Source organism: Hemitrygon akajei, chromosome 4, assembly GCF_048418815.1.
Source record: "Hemitrygon akajei chromosome 4, sHemAka1.3, whole genome shotgun sequence".
In the NCBI taxonomy this organism is placed as follows: Eukaryota; Metazoa; Chordata; class Chondrichthyes; order Myliobatiformes; family Dasyatidae; genus Hemitrygon; species Hemitrygon akajei.
The window spans coordinates 93,089,912-93,108,098 of NC_133127.1; positions in this window are offsets into that span (position 1 = coordinate 93,089,912).

Genomic DNA, 18,187 nt, shown 5'->3' on the forward strand with positions numbered 1-18,187 from the left:
AAAATCCCCATCATGGACAACCTAGGTCTTCCTGCACCATCCAGTTTACCGGCAATCTAACTGATAACTGGAAATGCTTCAAACAACTATTCAGAATATATTTAGCTGTTAGTAGGGTTGGGGGAACCAATGAAAAATTGAAAGTGTCTATTTTTCTACATGTAATTAGTGAAGATGCTTTAAACATCTATAACAGCTTTCAAATTGATGAGACAGCCTTGACATTGGACACTCTGATGACAAAATTTGAAGAGTGTTTTGTCCCAAGTTAAAACATCATGTCTGAGAGATCCATGTCTTTTTTCCAGTGACCAGAAACGAGGTGTTAGCTTCAATCAATACTTAGCGGAGCTTCACATGCTGAGCAAGTCCTGTGAATTTGGAGTTTCGAGAAACTCACTAGTTAGAGGCAAAATAGTTTGCAGAATTCCAGGTGGACTCAGAGAAAGACTGCTGTGTGAAAAAGTTTTGAAGCTGGTAAAGGCTGTGAATAAGTGTAGGGCAACAAGCACAAGGTGATCTCCAAAGCAACACAGAACAAAGAGGAAGGTTCAAACAGCACGTCCTGCTTATGGAACGTCCTCCGATAACTGCAGGAAGAAGAACCATTTTGCAAAGTTCTGCAAAGCTGGGCTACCAAGAGAAAGGTGCAGACAGTTGATGAGGAAATGGAGGAAGTCTTTGTAGATTCTCTACAGACTGCTGGTGCTGGTGAAACAGAGTGGATTGTTCCAGTGACTGAATGAGACAGTAATTCCATTCAAGCTTGACACCGGAGCCTGGGTGAATATGTTATCCATGGATAATTATAAGACTCTCAAAGTAAAGTGCAAGATTTACTCAGTAAAGTTAGAAGTGATAGGTTATATTGTCGAGAATGTTCCAGTAAAAGGAGGCTACTGTACAGTGACCTTCAAACACAAGGAGCAGCACCTAAAGGCACAGCTACTGACTGTAGAAAAGAGAATACAGCCAGTATTAGGCCTGAGTGATTGTGAAAGGCTCAACCTGGTGGAAAGAGGCTTCGTAGTGGCTTCACAGACCAAAGGTGACCACAGGTTTCTGTTCTCTGGAAGAGTACACAGGATTCTCTGAGGGGTTTGGATGCTAACCTGATGTACACAAAATTCATACAGAATGGCTGCTGTTATCCATGCATACAGAGAGGTTCCGTTTCCACTTAGAGACAAACTTAAACACAAACTAGCACGCATGGAACAGAATGAGTGGATTTGGCCTCACAAGCAAGAAGGGTAAACCCAGACGTTAAAAAGAGTGATAGCTGAAGCGCCCATGCTGAAGTTTTATGATCCGGAGATGTGTACTCGGATCTCGGCTGATACTACCCGGTCCAGCCTTGTAGCAACACGATGACACATGGCAACCTGTGGCCTACGCATCAAGTGCGGAAGCCAACTATGCACAGATAGAGAGAGGTCGCCAGCAGGTATGCATGCAAAAGATTCCATCGGTACATCTGTGAGCAAGCTTTTGAAGTGGAGACAGACGTCCAAACGGCTGAATGACTGACCCATGAGGATACAGTGCATATTGATAAGGCTGCAGAAATATGGTGTGAAGATGATGTACACACCAGAGAATATATGTTTGCTGCTGATGCGCTCTCTCAAGCTGTTGACAGGAAGGAAAAGAGTGACCGAGAGGCTAATGCAGATATGCAGGCCTATGTTGACATATTTGTCAGCTCCCTTCCAGCATCTCCCAATAAGAAAGCAGCAGGGATGGATGGATGAAACAATGAAAGAACTCCTCTACTGTCAAGATGAAGCCACACTCAGGCTGGAGGAACAACACCTTATATACCGTCTGGGTAGCCTCCAACCTGAAGGCATGAACACTGACTTCTCTAACTTCCGTTAATGCCCCTCCTCTCCTTCTTACCCCATCCCTGATATATTTTTTTCTCCCCTCCTTTTTTTCTCACTCTGCCTGTTCTCCATCTCCCTCTGGTGCTGCCCTCCCGCTTTCTTTCTCCCTAGGCCTCCCGTCCCATGATCCTTTCCCTTCTCCAGCTCTGTATCCCTTTTGCCAATCACCTTTCCGGCTCTCAGCTTCACACCACCCCCTCCAGTCTTCTCCTATCATTTCGCATTTCCCCCTCCCCCACTACTTTCAAATCTCTTACTATCTTTCCTTTCAGTTAGTCCTGATGAAGGGTCTCGGCCCGAAACGTCGACAGCGCTTCTTCCTATAGATGCTGCCTGGCCTGCTGTGTTCCACCAGCATTTTGTGTGTGTTGGGTGATATTGATCAGATTTCTCAGAAAGACACAAATGCAAGGAAATATACCTGTGGAAACAAATAGCAGACCAAAAAGGAGCATTAAACCACCTCGGAGACTGATTGAAAGTTATTGAGTGGATAAGGGACTGCAGTTGCTCATTAAAATTGAAGATCAAGCGTTGAACAGCTTCCACTATCCATTAAATGCTCCCAATGCTGTGAGCCTCAAATAGCCTCTGACCACAAGGTCAAGCTCCTGGCCTTCATGCGTGGTTTAGCTACTAAGCCCGGCGGAATCGTTTCTACTGACAGGAGAATGGACAAGGGCAGGTTACTGGCATCTTAAAACCAGTTGCTTCGGGCAGATGGGGCTTGTCAGCCAGTTGGCAGTTCATTTAGGAGAATGAAAACTGTTTCAAACCTCTGCTGCCTTGCAGCTTTACCCATTCATGTGGAAGGCTTCAGGAGTAAACCCCGAGGGAAAAATCCGGAGCTGGAGTTCCTAAGGTGGTCCGTCGAGTTCAATGTTGACTGGCAACTCTAGCAACGCTGCTGGTGTCAAACTGTGTCTGTCTCCTTTAGGTTCATTAGAAGCATGGAGAGGGAGGGGTTGCTTGCCATATTGTGCAGCCCAGGCTTTCATATCTAAACAGCTAGAATGCCACGTCCATGGTTGACCCTGACCGACGGAGGCTGCAGTTAATTCTGCTGTTGCATTCTATTAAGTCTGTTCAGGAGCTTGGTGATAACCTTCATTCAAGGTTGTGGAATTATGATTTGTTCGACAATTCAGTAATGTTTTTCAAAATCTGAGATTGGTTTGTTAGAGAGCAATGACTAATGGAAAATTGTAGTGCCCTTTTGCAGGGTTATGTGTAAGATTCTGTGCTTTGCATAGTAAATTCAGCTGGAAGAGTAGGGAGAATAGTGAAGTAGCAGTCATGGAGCACTTTGATGGAAAAGATCATGATAGGATACTAAACTAGAGTAGGACTACTTTTGAGGGAATTAGGTAGGATCTAGTGGAGGTTGATTGGCAGAACCTGTTTGAAAGAGAAGAAACAAATGGCAAGTGAGAAGTTTTAAGACCGAGATATCAAGTGATCAGGTGGACCATGTTTCTGTTAGGGTTAAAGATAAGCCTGGCAAGTTTATGAAATCCTGGCTGACGAGTGATATTGAGCTCTGATTGAGAACAAGAAGCATGCACTGGGTGTAGGAAGTTGTGGACGAGTGCATCCCTTGATGACTATATTAAAAAAATAAGAATATTTTTAAGAGGAAGATCAGGAGTCCAGAAAAAGCCTGAGATGGATCTGGCAGGTAAGGTTAAGGAAACCCTCAGGTCTATAGCTTAAGTGTAAACAGTTGGCTTGAGGGAACAGCAGGCCTGTCTGTGTCTTGCAGAGTAGGAGATGGGTGGGATTTTTAATGAAACTCCAGAGCCTGAAATAGTATGTTCTCAGACTTTGAGGTACACTAGAGAAGAAAATGCGGAGGTCCTTGTAGAGATACTTGCTTCATCGTTAGCCCACAGTGAAGTTCCAAAATACTGGAAGACACCTAATGTTGTCCTGTTGTTTCAAAAAACAAGCAACCACAGGCCAGAGCCTGACCTTAGTAGTGGGGATGTTACTGGAGGGAATTCTGAGGGCCAGGATCTGCCAGCATTTGGATAGACAGAGTCTTCTGGAGTCAGTATTGTTTTGTGTGTGGAAAGCCATGCTTGATGAAGAGATAACCAAAAAGTAGATGAGGGTGGGGCAGGCAATGCTTCCTGGACTAGAAGGTTAGGTCTCATGGAGTAAAGGGAGAGCTAGTTAGGTGAATTAAAAAATAGCTGAGAGGTAGGAAGCAGAGGGTAGTGGTTGGGGGTTATTTCTCTGAATGGAGGCCAGTGATCTGTGTTGTGCTGCAGTTTTTGGTGTTATTTGTTATTTATATTAATGCTTCCAATGGAAATGCACAAGGCTTGATCAGGAAGCTTGCTGGTGGCACAAAATTAGGAGGTTAATGGTGGAGAAAGTTATCATAGATTATAAAGGATCTTGATCAGTTAGTGAAGGGGCTGATGAGTGGCAAATCAATTTCAGTACAGGTAAGTATAAAGTGATTTGGGTTGGGAAATCAATTTCTACTGTGAGTGATTGGCCACTAGGGAGTAGAATGGAGAACCTAGGGGTACAAGTGCAGAGTTTATTGAAAACAGCATCACAGGTGATGAAAAGGGCATTTAGCACGCTGGCCTTCTTCACTCAAGGTATTGAGTATGTATAGCTGATGTTGGTGAAACCACAGTTCAAGTACTGTGTACAGTTTTTGTCACCTTGTAAGAAAGATGTGATTAAACTGGAGAGAATGCAGACAAAATCTACAAGGATGTTGCCAGGGCTGTAGGGCCTGAGTTATAGGGACAGGTTGGCCAAAGTTCAAAGTGAATTTACTATCAAAGTACATATACATCACCAGACACTACCCTGAGATTCACTTTCTTGTGGGCATTCCCAGTAAGTACAAAGAAACACAATGGAATTAATGAAAAACTACACACAAGCAAATACAGACCAACAATCAATGTGCAAAAAGAAATACAAAATAATAATAATAATGGATAAATAAGTAATAAATAATAATGAGAACATGTAGAGTCCTTGAAAGTGAGCCCATAGGTTGTGGAATCAGTTCAGTGTTGGGGTGAGTGAAGTTATCCATTCTGATCCTGTTGGACATTGGTAATGCAGAGTACTGCACACCCAGTTCACTGGTCCATTGGCATGACCAACAGTGGGGGAGCTGATTGGCCTTGGTTATGGCCAGCCAATCCCTTGTGCCACATGTTGCATATTGCAGCCTCCAGGGAAGGAGATGCCAACGGTGGTGTGGATGAGAGCTGGAGTCCATGCTGGCCCTTTCCATTTGTCATGCTCTCCAGAGTTTGTCTGGTGGAAGTCAAGCTCGATTGTGCTTGTCTGTGGCTGTACTAGCAAGTAATGAGGAACTGCTGTAGTACATGTTCTGTGGGAAATGTGACTCCAAAACAACATCCCATGCACCATCAATCTACAGGCCATGACACTCAGGGACTTGAGCTAGATATTTTTTTGTGACTGTTTTTCTGCCATCGTAACTATTTGTACTGTGTACTGTTGGTGCTGTGTTTTGCACGTTGGCCCCACCAGAGAAACGCTCTTTAATTTGGCTGTATACTCGTGTATGGTTGAATGACAAACTTGAACTTGCTTCAGGAGCCTGATGGTTGAGGGGTAATAACTATTCTTGAACCTGGTGGTGTAGGATCTAAGGCTCCTGTACCTCCTTTCTGATGGCAGCAGCAAGAAGAGAGCATGTCCTGTATCTCCAGTCCTCTCTCTGAGAGAAAGTAAAAATCCTTCCCTGATCACCACTCACTCTGCTCACCAAAGCATGGTACTCATCTAACTTGGCACTTCGACCTCAACATCACCAATTCCACATAACAGACTCTCAAAATGGCTACTCCCAAGATAACTGCTCCCACTCTACTTGAAGCTCCTTTTAAAACTCACTGTCGATTACCCTGCAGGTGCCACCAATCCCCTGATGTCTCTAGGCCTTACACTCTCATTGTCACATGCATACTGTAGCTTTGAAGCCTTACCTGAAGCATGTGATCACAGTAGAAGCAGCAGTGTACATCGGTCCTCCTTATCCACGAGGGATTGGTTCCAGGACCCCTCACGGATACCAAAAAATGCAGATGCTCAAGTCCCTTTTTCAACCTGTTTCAATACGGTGAACCTTAGGACCCAGCGGAACCCCAGACCTTATTTAACCTGTCTCAGTGCGGAGCTCTGAATCCGCAGTGTTTCTGTTCAGGTGTTAGGCTACAGTTGGTCAACGATCGGAACAATTTTAAAGGATAAGGTGAGAAAGGCCCTGCCCCAATGAAATCTACAATTATTACTAAGCAACGCAGTGGTTTAATTATTGGGTTTTGGGTTTTTGATCCTCCGCATCAACCAGGCATAGATGGAGAGTGCGCTTGGGAGCGATCTGTCACTGGATCGAACTCAGGAACTTCTGTTCCCCAGCCCAGCGCTGAAATGTGCATTTTTAAGTGTTTTATATGAATAGAAAGGTAAAATATATACTATATACTAAGACAAATGTTTGACTAACTGATGCTAAATAATACCAGAAGTACCTGTTCTGACTTACTTGGTAAGAGAACTTCCGATTTTTTTTTCAATCCCGATCCACAATAACACACGCACATCCTCCCGTATACTTTAAATCATCTCTAGGTTACTTATAATACCCAATACAATGTAAATGCTATGTAAAATAGTTGTTATACTGCATTGTTTAAGGAATAATGACAAGAAAGAAAAGTCTGTACATGCTTGAACAACAAGTGCTGGAAAAGCACTTCTGGGTTTTCTCGATCCGCGGTTGGTTGAATTCGCGTGTGCGGAACTCGCGGATAAGGAGGCCGACTGTATAACAATGTGACACCACGGTGCAGAGGGGATTGGAGATCCAGGATATTGAGGCTAGACCCTGGTCGGCTCCTTCTGCAGGATTAAGAACATCACCTGCTAGAAGTTTGTGCAATGTCTGTTTGATTGCAGGGAACTGCAGATGGATTATAGTAGTGGGAGATTTTAACTTCCCAGTATTAACTGAGAGTGTAAGGGGCTTAGATGGGACAGAATTTGTTAAGTTTTTCCAATGTTGTTTTTTGAGATAATGTGTAGATAATCCTATCAGAGAAAGGACTATACTTAGCCTCACCTCTTCCAAAAGGGCCACAACCTTGTCTTTAGTTTCGGACACTAGTGTGCCTCAGTGACCCAGAGAACTATGCTGGTTGGAGTCAGGGCTTTATGCTTTGGCTCTTGGTGGGGTCACCTATGCCAAACAGGTCAAAGGGTAGAGGCCAGACTAAGAGTGGTCCACCAGATTCAGGGGTTCAGCTCAGGGGTAACAACCCTGGCCAGTAAAACAAAACTGTTATGCAAACAGCAGTGAAGAATCCTTCTACATCTGAGCGCGAAGGAATTCCTGAGTCTCCACCCGGAACTTGCATGACTGACAGTAGTGAAAACAAAGGGAAAGCTACTGACACGAGGAAGGAAGCCCTGAACACCACAAGCGGTGGAGGACCTTCGTTGATTCCCTAAACTGCAGCGGTGTAACGGACAGTAAGTATGTGGGCCTTAAATGTTACAGACATTCCCAGTAGAACAAAGAACAAAGAAATACAATACTATCAGTGAAAGAAATACTGACAAAATGACCCAAAGGCAAATTCTGCAAATATATATATAAATAATACTGAGAACATGATTTGTACCATAGGTTGTGGAGTTTGTGTAATTTTATATTGTTCTTATGAATGCTGTTTACATGGTACCTGTGATTCTGCCTCAAATAAAGTACATACATGTATTTGTACACGTAGTAAACTTGTCTGCACAAGTACTGGCGCTCCACAGCTCTCAAAAGCCCAACTAATGTACTGAGGAACAAGTGTTTGGAAGACTAGTGGGATGGATTTTTTAACTGTTCAGATGGTTCTGTCTATCATCAATGTATACAGTCAAGAATCTTGTCTTCATAAACATCCACAAAAAACAAAAACCCCAAAAGAATGAACAACTAAAACATTAGAACCCTGAAGCCCCCGCAGCCCCCTGCCTCTTACAGCAAAAAGTGTCAGTGCCCACCACCCACCAAGCAACAGTAAAGCCCCTAAAGAGAGACCATGATTAGCAGTCAACAAGAACTATTGTTATCCCACAGTTCGACATGCCATAAGCTCTCTCTTATTAACAAGAGAGAGAGAGATATCACCCATTTTCACAGCGAAAGGGGAGACTGACAGTCACTGTTGTGAGATTACAGTCTGCTGCGTCACTTTTCCATACATTCGCCACAGCGAAATCCTGATGTTCCATCTCCCATGACACACAGTTGGCAACACCGGCCTGAAATCGATCATCCACAGGGCCACACTTCTTCAAAAAACCCTGTAAGATTGGATAGATGTGACCTACCACACATGAAGCCATGCTGACTATCCTTAATCAGTCCATGTCTTTCTAAATATATATCCAGTCCCTTAAAATACCTTCCAATAACTTTCTCACAACTGATGTCAGACTCATCAGCCTTTAATAAAGGTTAGGGTTAACTTTTAACCCTAATTCTAACCCTTAATTTCCTGGTTTCTGTTCAGAACCTTTTTTAAACAACAGAATGACATTGTCTATCCTTCAATACTCTGGTACTTCTCTTGTTGCTAAGGATGTTTTAAATAGCTCTGCTAGGGCCCCGGCAATTTCAGTAGTTGCCTCCGGTAGGGTCTGAGGGAACGCCTTGTCAGAGCCTGGGGATTTATCCACTCTGATTTCCCTCAGGGTAACAAGCACCTCGCCCTCTGTAATCTGTACAGAGTCCATGAAGTTGATGCCACTTTGCCTTACTTCTATAGACGCTGTATCCATCACCCAAGTAAATACAGATGCACAGAATGCTCTTGTATGCCCCCGTGTCACAATTTCTAATGTTATTCTTGTGAATGCTGCTTATCTGATACTATGTGCCTGTGATGCTGCTTTAAGTACGTTTTCTTTGCATTTGTGCATACACATATGTGGCAGTAAATTTGACTTGACTTTTAAGTGGCTTCTTGCTGTGAAACTCAGCCTATGTTCGTAAGAGACAATGATGTCTGATTACTATGGGGAGTTGCATGAGAAGTATTTTTTTGAAGACTGGTTCTGGTTTGAGTTTATAATATCTGTTGAAGCGTGATTGTATTTGGGGGAGGGCCTCTTGAATTTACAAATGGATGTCTTCAATTGCTGTAGTGTCAGTGTTGAATTTTCTGTTTCTGTCTTGGAAATGTTCTTTAAGAAGCAATGTGATAGAATTTCCATGCAGTCTATACAGTCCTCTGCCATAGTTTCAGCAAAAACAAATAGCAAATACCCAAGAGAAAAGCAATGTAGGCATTCGGCATAAGAGTTAAACTCCATCCAGTGGGTGAGCTATTATTGCTCATGTGAAGAGGAACATTACCATCACCTGCCACAGAATGGCAGCATTAAATTGCTTGTTTGATGCTAGTAGAATAGATTTTGTCCCAGCACTTTTCATATTCATTGAAATTTACAGCACAGAGAGCTGTCATTTGGCTCGTTATGACTACCTGCCAAAAATTGACACTAAATTAATCCCACCCCAGCTCGTGCTCTGTAGCCCTGCAGTGAGGACTTATTGTAAAAATTTATAATGATATTAAAGGATACCATTCAGATCCATGCTAATTTCTAGGATCAACCCTATTGTTCCTCTTCCTAGTCTTTTTTTTCTCTGCAAATCCTTCTCATTCACACATACTCATCAACTTGTTTTGAATCATTTTTTTGCCGCTCGGGGGTAGTTAACAGAACCAATTACACTAACAACATCTTTAGGAAACTAGAGTATCCAAAGGAAATCGATGTAGACTCTGAGAGGATATGAAACTGTTCACACAGCATGCAGGTCTGGAGCAAGTTGTACACCTTCATCACCAAGTGAATGAAATATTGATTTTTCTCTGATCCTTCAACGAGTTTAACCTAAATTCATGTCCCTGGATATTGTTTAACTGATTAAGCTTCTCATAAGCTCCTCCATATCCTTTTGTTTTGACACCCACCCTACTGCAACAGCCTCCAGTGTTGAGACACTCGAACTCTCCAGAGTACGGATAGCTGGCACAGCCCCCTTAAAGATTCAGGACTGTCTCACTATCTGGCAATCGTGTCTTGGACACCAAGAATTGAATACCTGCGGCTGAAGATCTAGTCCAATGCCGCAAGGAGAAGTGGACTAGGGCAAGAAAGATATTGTTGGCCTCTACCCAGAAGGCTTAATTAAAGGCTAACTGCGAAAGAAGACAGGAACCAGTTTTGCAGCCTGAGAAACAGGTCTGGCTGTCGACTCGGGATTTGCCTCTCTGAGTGAAGTCCGGGAAATTGGTGCCCAAGTTCATTGGACCCTTTAAGGTTCTCAAGTAAACCCAGTAGCTTACATCTTCCAGTTCCCCAAGATCCTTAATATCAATCCCACTTTCCACATTTCCAAAATAAAACCTGTGATCTACAGCCCTTTAGCCCCACTGCCATCAGTCCCACCACCACCTAGGTTTGTCGATGGGGAACAGGTCTTCACTGTGGAAATAATTTTGAATTCATGAACTGTTCGGGGTGTTCGTCAGTTCCTTGTGGACTGGGAAGGATTTGGACCCGAGGAACAGTGCTGGGTTCCTGAAAGAGACATCTTGGATCCAGCTCTCATCCATAACTACAATCATCACCTCTCCAGGCAGCCAGGGCCATCAGGAGTCAGCCATGGGGGGAGGGGATCTGTTATGGCATGTGCCCAAGTGCGCCATCTTCTGGGGTTTAGATGCTCTAAATCTCCAGAGTATGGATAGCTGGCTCACCCCTTTTAACAATTCAGGACCATCCCACTAATTGGCAATCATTTTGCATGCCAAGAATTATGTATTTAAAAAGCATCTGAATGAAGCCTCAGCGATCAATTGTAAGCCCCGCTAGTGATACCGTCTAGCATTTGGTTTGTGCTCAGTTCCCCATCCAGTTTGATACCACGTTTCAATCCTTGCTTCGGATCCTCCAGCATTTGGGTCCAAGCCATCCCTGACAGGGACTCTTGTCACACTTTTATTCCAATGACAACAGCCCTGTCTCTCCTTATAACCCTAATTTCCCAATCCTGGTAATATCCCCATAAAACTCTGCATACTCTCTACTGTTTTCACACTTTCCCTGTAGTGCGGTGACCAGAACTATTTCTGGCATGCCTAACTGTGTCTTTTAGCAAAAGGGACTATTTGGCTCTAGTTGTCATCATGGCCATAGTCCATACACACACTAAGAGTTGAACTCCAGAGGTGTGGGGACAAAAACACTGAGTCAGTGGCATCAAAGAGAAAACACTCCAGTGATCGGAGTCATACCCTGCACCGAAGAAGAGGGTTTTGGTTTTATTAGCATCTGTTAATCTCGTGAGACCATGGATTTGCACCTTGGAAGATTTCCAGGGCGCAGGCCTGGGCAGGTTTGTATGGGAGACCGGCAGTTGCCCAAGGGGAGACCAAGCCTTCCCCCCTCCACGCTACCGATGTTGTAGCAAGGGAAGGGCACTAGGACCCAAGCAGCTTGGCACTGGTGTTGTCGCAGAGTACTGTGTGGTTAAGTGTCTTGCTCAAGGACACAACACTGCCTCAGCTGAGGCTCGAACCAACGACCTTCAGATCACTAGACCGATGCCTTATCCATTAAGCCACGTACCAACACACAGTGGGGAATAGGCCTTTCCAGCCCTTCCAATAGCCTTGGTTATTGGAAGTTAATCATCGCAGCCCCATCAGGATCACTGTTGGAGCTCCCCTGGGCAGTGTCCTGGGCTGAACCATCTTCAATTGCTCTGTCAATGACTCTCTTTCCTCTATAAAGTTAGAAATGGGCACAAAAAGTTGGCTAATGGTAGCACAAAGATCAATTACATTCGCAATTACTCTGCAAATGAGGCAGCCCTTGCCTGCATGTTGCAGGACCAAAACAATAAATTGGTGACTGTTTAGATATTCAATTGACTTGTGTCTGATCTGTATTTTTTAATGCCAGGGATAGTTTTGTATCCAGTTTTAACACAAAGTGGTTTCAAAGTAGCTAAGCCAATTTTTCTTGTCGGAAAATAACAGTACATTTGAAATTATATCCAATCACCAGCAACTTCTGTTAAATTTACTGCAAAACACAGGAAAATAAATTTCGGTATAAAGTAACTAATGTGAACAATCAGAGCTTAGCACAATTGGCCAATCTGCTCATTGTTGGGAATACTTTCTGCGGTGCATGTGTTTAAGGGCTGGCCTTGGCAGTACTGAATTTAGCTGCAACAGCGCCACAATCAGTGGTTAATAGGACCCTGCAGAGGCAATCTGTTAACACCCTTTTAATGGTACAGGTCACTCTCCAGGCAGTACCATTTCTGTCCTTGCTGTGAATACTTATTTCTGTATGTTTTCAACTGTTTGTTTTACATACTGATACTGAGTGTTTGGTGCAACATTGTATAAGAAAGTCTAAATTTCCTTTGTTTTTCTAACAAATACCTGCTGTAACATGGAGAGTTTACTAGAAGCCTGTTTTTTCACAATGGCCTTTGTAGACCACTAGTGTAGTGGTCAGCGTGATGAAATTACAGATCGGACATCGGGGTTCAATTCTGCCATCCTCTATCCTCCCCGTGGAATGTGTGGGTTTTCTCCAGGTATTCCGGTTTCCTCCCACAATCCAAAGACGTACTGGTTAGTTGGTTAATTGGTTATTGTAAGTTGTCCTGTGGATAAGTTGGAGTTAAATCAGGGGTTTCTGGGCAGCACAGCTGGAAGGGCTGGAAAGGCCAATTCCCCACTGTGTGTCTAAATAAACCCCAGAGTAACACTGTCTCGTTTGTCTGTATTCATGTATAGTTAAATGACCATTAAACTTGAATTGAATTGGATGGAAATACATAAATAGACAAGATAATTTGTTCTGCCTTTTGAAATAGGAACACCATAACAAGCAAAGCAGGGTGAATTTCTGATTCTGATGGGGCCCCGACTTTCTTCCTCATGGGACTGTGGGTTTTCCCGTTCGTTTGAGATTGGTGGGTGCCGGACATGACTACCGGCAAACCAAAACCAAAACATTACAATTGCCACTGCCTGTGTCTGCTACTGATTTGTTATACTTGCATGACACACCCCCAGCTCCAATGATTGCTGCAAAAGGCACATCCTTTATTAGCAATTAGCAAACATACAGTCTTGAAGCAATTAACAAGTGTACCCAAATGTAAGCTAATGTCAGTACCTCCAGTTGAACTCTGTCTTTTTGTGTTTTCCCCAGCTGTCAGTCTGTGGTTTTGTATTGCCATGTGCTCCTGTCCCTGCTCCTGCTCTACTCCGGCCCTGTATTACTGAGTACTCCATCTCTCATCGGTTTCTCATTATTACCTGTATTGCTGCCACCTGTGTCTCATTGTGTTCCACCTATCATCTGCCCCTCTGTTTATTGCTCAGTGTATTTCAGTCCTGTGTTTTCACCTGTTTGTTGCCAGATTGTGCCAGTGAATTTTCCTGAGTCTTTCCAGCATTTGTATCTGTACTCTGTCTGAATAGTAACTCTGCCTCAATCCTGATTCTGGTTTTTGGGTTTCTCTGGATGTTTTGATATCTGCCTGAACTTTGACACTGACTTTGTTTCCACCTTGGGATTTGTTACTCAATTAATGTCACTGTGTGTACAGTACTGGGTCTGTGACTGGATCCCTGCTTCAGTGCCCTGACAGCTAAGCATTATTTAGCAATATTAAGCAATATCTCAACAGTCAGCAAAAGATATGACATCCGTCGGTCCCAAGCTACAAAATACCCTGAAATAAGCATGAATATGTAATTTATTCCCTTCGTTTTTACCACAGTCCCACTCGTGACTAGTTACCATAATAAACACATATGTGCAACACAGAATACAAAGCAGATAGAGAACAGATACATAGCTCCTACAATATTCTTATCATGGCTCTGCATATTTTGGATTTTTCTTCTGGTCCTGAGAAGAGTGGTTCTGGAAAGTACCTGTATTGAGATCCCATGCTATTAAGATTTAGGCCAATTTGTATTTACTAGTGACTTTAAATTGCGATATTAAGTAATGGCATATATAGGAAGCTTAGGAAGTTGTAATAGTGTGAAACACCTCTGGAATTTCAAGTTTGGATCAAAGAATAAGGATGAAAAACTTATAAAGTTTTGGCAGGGCTAGATAGACTGAATATGAGGAGGATGCTTCTCCAGACTGGAGAATCCAGAACAAGGTTTCTTGGTCTCCAATTACAAGAGGTCTAAGACTGAGATGAGGAGAAACTTCCTCAAATAGAGGTCGATGAACCTGTGGAATTCATTACCACAAGGGATTCTAGAGGACAAGTTTCTGAATATTTCTAGGAAGTTGATGGGTAAGTTTCTAGTTAAGAGAGACATCAAAGGGTTTGTGGAGAGGGAAGGAATAGGTATTAATATACAGTCAGTAGATGATTTTATTGAGTAGTAATGCAGGCTCGGGGCAGAATGACCTACACCTGCTTCTTTTGTTTGTGTTTCCAGAAGGTGCCTAAAGCTCACCTATCAACGGGGGAGATGGAGCCAGATTTAGAGAAATAAAGTGCAGAAGCAAGAAAATGCAGTTTCTGAAAATAATCAGCAGGTCAAGTGCCATCTGTGGAGAGAAAAACAGGTCATTGTTCAGATTGATAACCTTTCATGTGGCCTATTGAGCACGTTCAATGTAGTATGTTATTGAAGAAAGTGTGCAGTTAGCATTAGGAGTTTGGGGCAGAAACTGAGTTAGTGTATGCAGAGAACTGTGAGAAGTGTTTTCAATTTCTTTTGTCTAGTGACAACTTTGTGTGTTACAAATGGGATTAGTGTTACCTTTCACCTAATCTCCCCTGGAACTGAAGGCCTTACTTTCAAAAACAGAACTTCGGGAAAGGATCTACGGTTGTTTTTATGTGATCATTTCCCTGACTGCATTGTCCCTGAATGATCCTTCTCTCTGAACCATGAACAGTTACGTTATCCTACTACCAAGGTCTAATTTTGGCAGAGGACATATAAACATGCACTACAACGTTTCAGCAGTGCAATTGATGTCACTCCCACACTTCCAACAGCTCCCATGTATAGGCACATTATGTGCTTAGAAGAGCATACCGTAGATTTCGCACTACAGAGCGCACCTGATTAAAAGCCGCTGGCTCTAATTTTAGAAAGAAAATCAATTTTGTACTTGTACAAGCCGCACTGGATTTTAGGCCGCACCGGATTTTAGGCCGCTGGTGTCCCACGTTGTAATATGAGATATTTACACAGAAAGATATTACACGTGAGGATTTTTTAACTTTTAATTAAATCCATATGGTAACATAAACAAATACATATTGCAAATGCTTTTTTTCGAACCGTGCCTGTAACGCGGTTACTTTTAAATATACATACGTATCGGTTTAGTAATTTAACACAAATTACGTTGCGTATACTTTTTTACTGAACAACATTCCAATATCTCCTAACGACTGGTAAAAAATATATATACTGCAGCCTACCAGGAAAAGTTATTGATCGCCTTTAACTTAAAAGCAGCGTTTTCGATCGGGTCTAATGCCGCTCCCCCCCTCCTTCCCGTTTATCGCAAACCGGTATTTCCCACAAGACGCGGCGAAACCGGATGTGACGTCATAGCATCCCGGGATGTAGTACAGAAAACAAATATAGTTCTAACTTTAACTTTAACTTTAACTAGAAAACTAGAAAATACTAACAAATGAATTACTAAGCGAAAATATTATAAACTAAATAACTGCCATAAAGGCAGCACAATGCTTTTCTTCGCGTGTTTTCCATGTTGATGAGGGTGAGTACAAATGACTGATTTACAATAATTTAATTGTGAAAGTGCGCTTGATTTATCGTACAATTTCATTGGACCTCTGTGAACTACTCATCAATTTTATTGGTCTACTGTTACGAGGCAAAATGTTTTTGGCGGCATGAAAAAAAATCATGCATTAGCCGCACCGTAGTAAAGGCCGCAGTGTTCAAAGCAGTTCAAAATGTGGGAAAAAAGTAGCGGCTTATAATCCGACATCTACGGTAATTCATATTACAATTGTGCTTGGAAACGCTGATCATTTGTAGTGTTCAATTTTGCATTCCCTTTCAATCACAAGATCATAACATGCTTCTGCAATGCAATTGGGATCTTGATCCAAGAGTTTACACTAGATGGTTTAAGACGTACAAGTATCTGGGAGTACAGTTAGATGAGAAGCTAGACTGGACTGCCAACACAGATGCCTTGTGCAGGAAGGCACAGAGTCGACTGTACTTCCTTAGAAGGTTGGCGTCATTCAATGTTTGTAGTGAGATGCTGAAGATGTTCTATAGGTCAGTTGTGGAGAGCGCCCTCTTCTTTGTGGTGGCGTGTTGGGGAGGAAGCATTAAGAAGAGGGACGCCTCACGTCTTAATAAGCTGGTAAGGAAGGCGGGCTCTGTCGTGGGCAAAGTACTGGAGAGTTTAACATCGGTAGCTGAGTGAAGGGCGCTGAGTAGGCTATGGTCAATTATGGATAACTCTGAACATCCTCTACATAGCACCATCCAGAGACAGAGAAGCAGTTTCAGCGACAGGTTACTATCGATGCAATGCTCCTCAGACAGGATGAAGAGGTCAATACTCCCCAATGCCATTAGGCTTTACAATTCTACCGCCAGAACTTTTTAAAAGCTATTATTAATGCTTTTTGAGATAGTGATTTAGATGCATATCATATTTTTTACTGAGTTAAGTATTGTATGTAATTAGTTTTGCTACAACAAGTGTATGGGACATTGGAAAAAAGTTGAATTTCCCCATGGGGATGAATAAAGTATCTATCTATCTATCTTATATTTTGAAGCACAGAAAATTACTGTTGAGACATTAACTGTTAAAGTGAACTTAAGCAGCTAGTGATCAAAACTGAAAGCAGATATAAGCAAATTTTTGCAGAATGTAAACAAAATAGTTGACGTTAATCTAAGACAGTTTTGCTTTGTCACATGATGGACAAATTGGTCTATATTTCAATAAGAATGCTGCTGTTTTGTGACATAAGTACTGACTTCAAACCAATGGGGATTGCTTTCCTTCATAAGTCTCATTTTGCCATCCCACTCTACTAATCACTGTCCAAGTCCTTCAGTTCTTCCTAGTCAAGATCCCTTTTAAAGTAATTTACAAGCTCAGCATCAGTTTTGGGATTAGGAATTCCAAATTCAAACTTTATTCCTCTTATGATTGTCTAATACTGGATCAGCACATTTACATATCATAGCATAGCTTGAAGATAGAGCAGACAGCCAGGAAGTATCAAAACTTGCAGTGGGATCTGGATCAACTGGAAAAATGGGTTAAAAAATGACTTACTTCTTACTTCATCTTCCCTTCCCCCACCGTTTGGCTTCACTCATTACCTTCTCCTCCTCCCCTTCTCCTCCACCCCTTCTCCTCCTCCCCTTCTCCTCCTCCCCTTCTCCTCCTTCCCTTCTCCTCCTTCCCCTCCTCCTCCTTCCCCTTCTCCTCCACCCCTTCTCCTCCACCCCTTCTCCTCCTCCCCTTCTCCTCATTCCCCTCCTCCTCCTTCCCCTTCTCCTTCTTCCCTTTCTCCTCCTTCCCCTCCTCCTCCTTCCCCTTTTCCTCATTCCCCTCCTCCTCATTCCCCACCTCCTCCATCCCCACCTCCTTCATCCCTTCCTCCTTCTTCCCCTCCTCCTCCTTCCCCTTCTCCTCCTTCAATTACAAGTTCTGGAGCCATAGAATATGCTTTTGGTAAAATATAATTGGTACAAAAGTGCCTAATGAAAATGTAAGCACAAGATGGGTCTTATTCTGTAGCTGTTGAGTGCTCTCCCAACTGTAGATCTGTCCAAGACTTCTTCATTGGCCTTTTCTCAAACTGAATTTTCAGCAAAGCTCCCTGTACCATATCCTGCCAACCTACATCAGGTGAGAACTTCAGGCTATCAATATAAATCCATTCAGAAGTTATAAAAGAGCCCAGAATTTGTGACAACCTGGCAGAATGGCTGCTGGAGTTTCCAGTCCCTGCTATCCAAATAATGATCTATCCAACAGATGATGAAAATTTTGTAAGATGATAATTAGCTATTTAATCATAGTTATCAATAAAGGTGAATGTCAAGAGGAAAACATTGGCACTCTAGCCTCTGTACTGGTCAAGATTGGCAGTTTTGGACAGGTAGGATGCAACCATTACTTCCCAGTTCCCC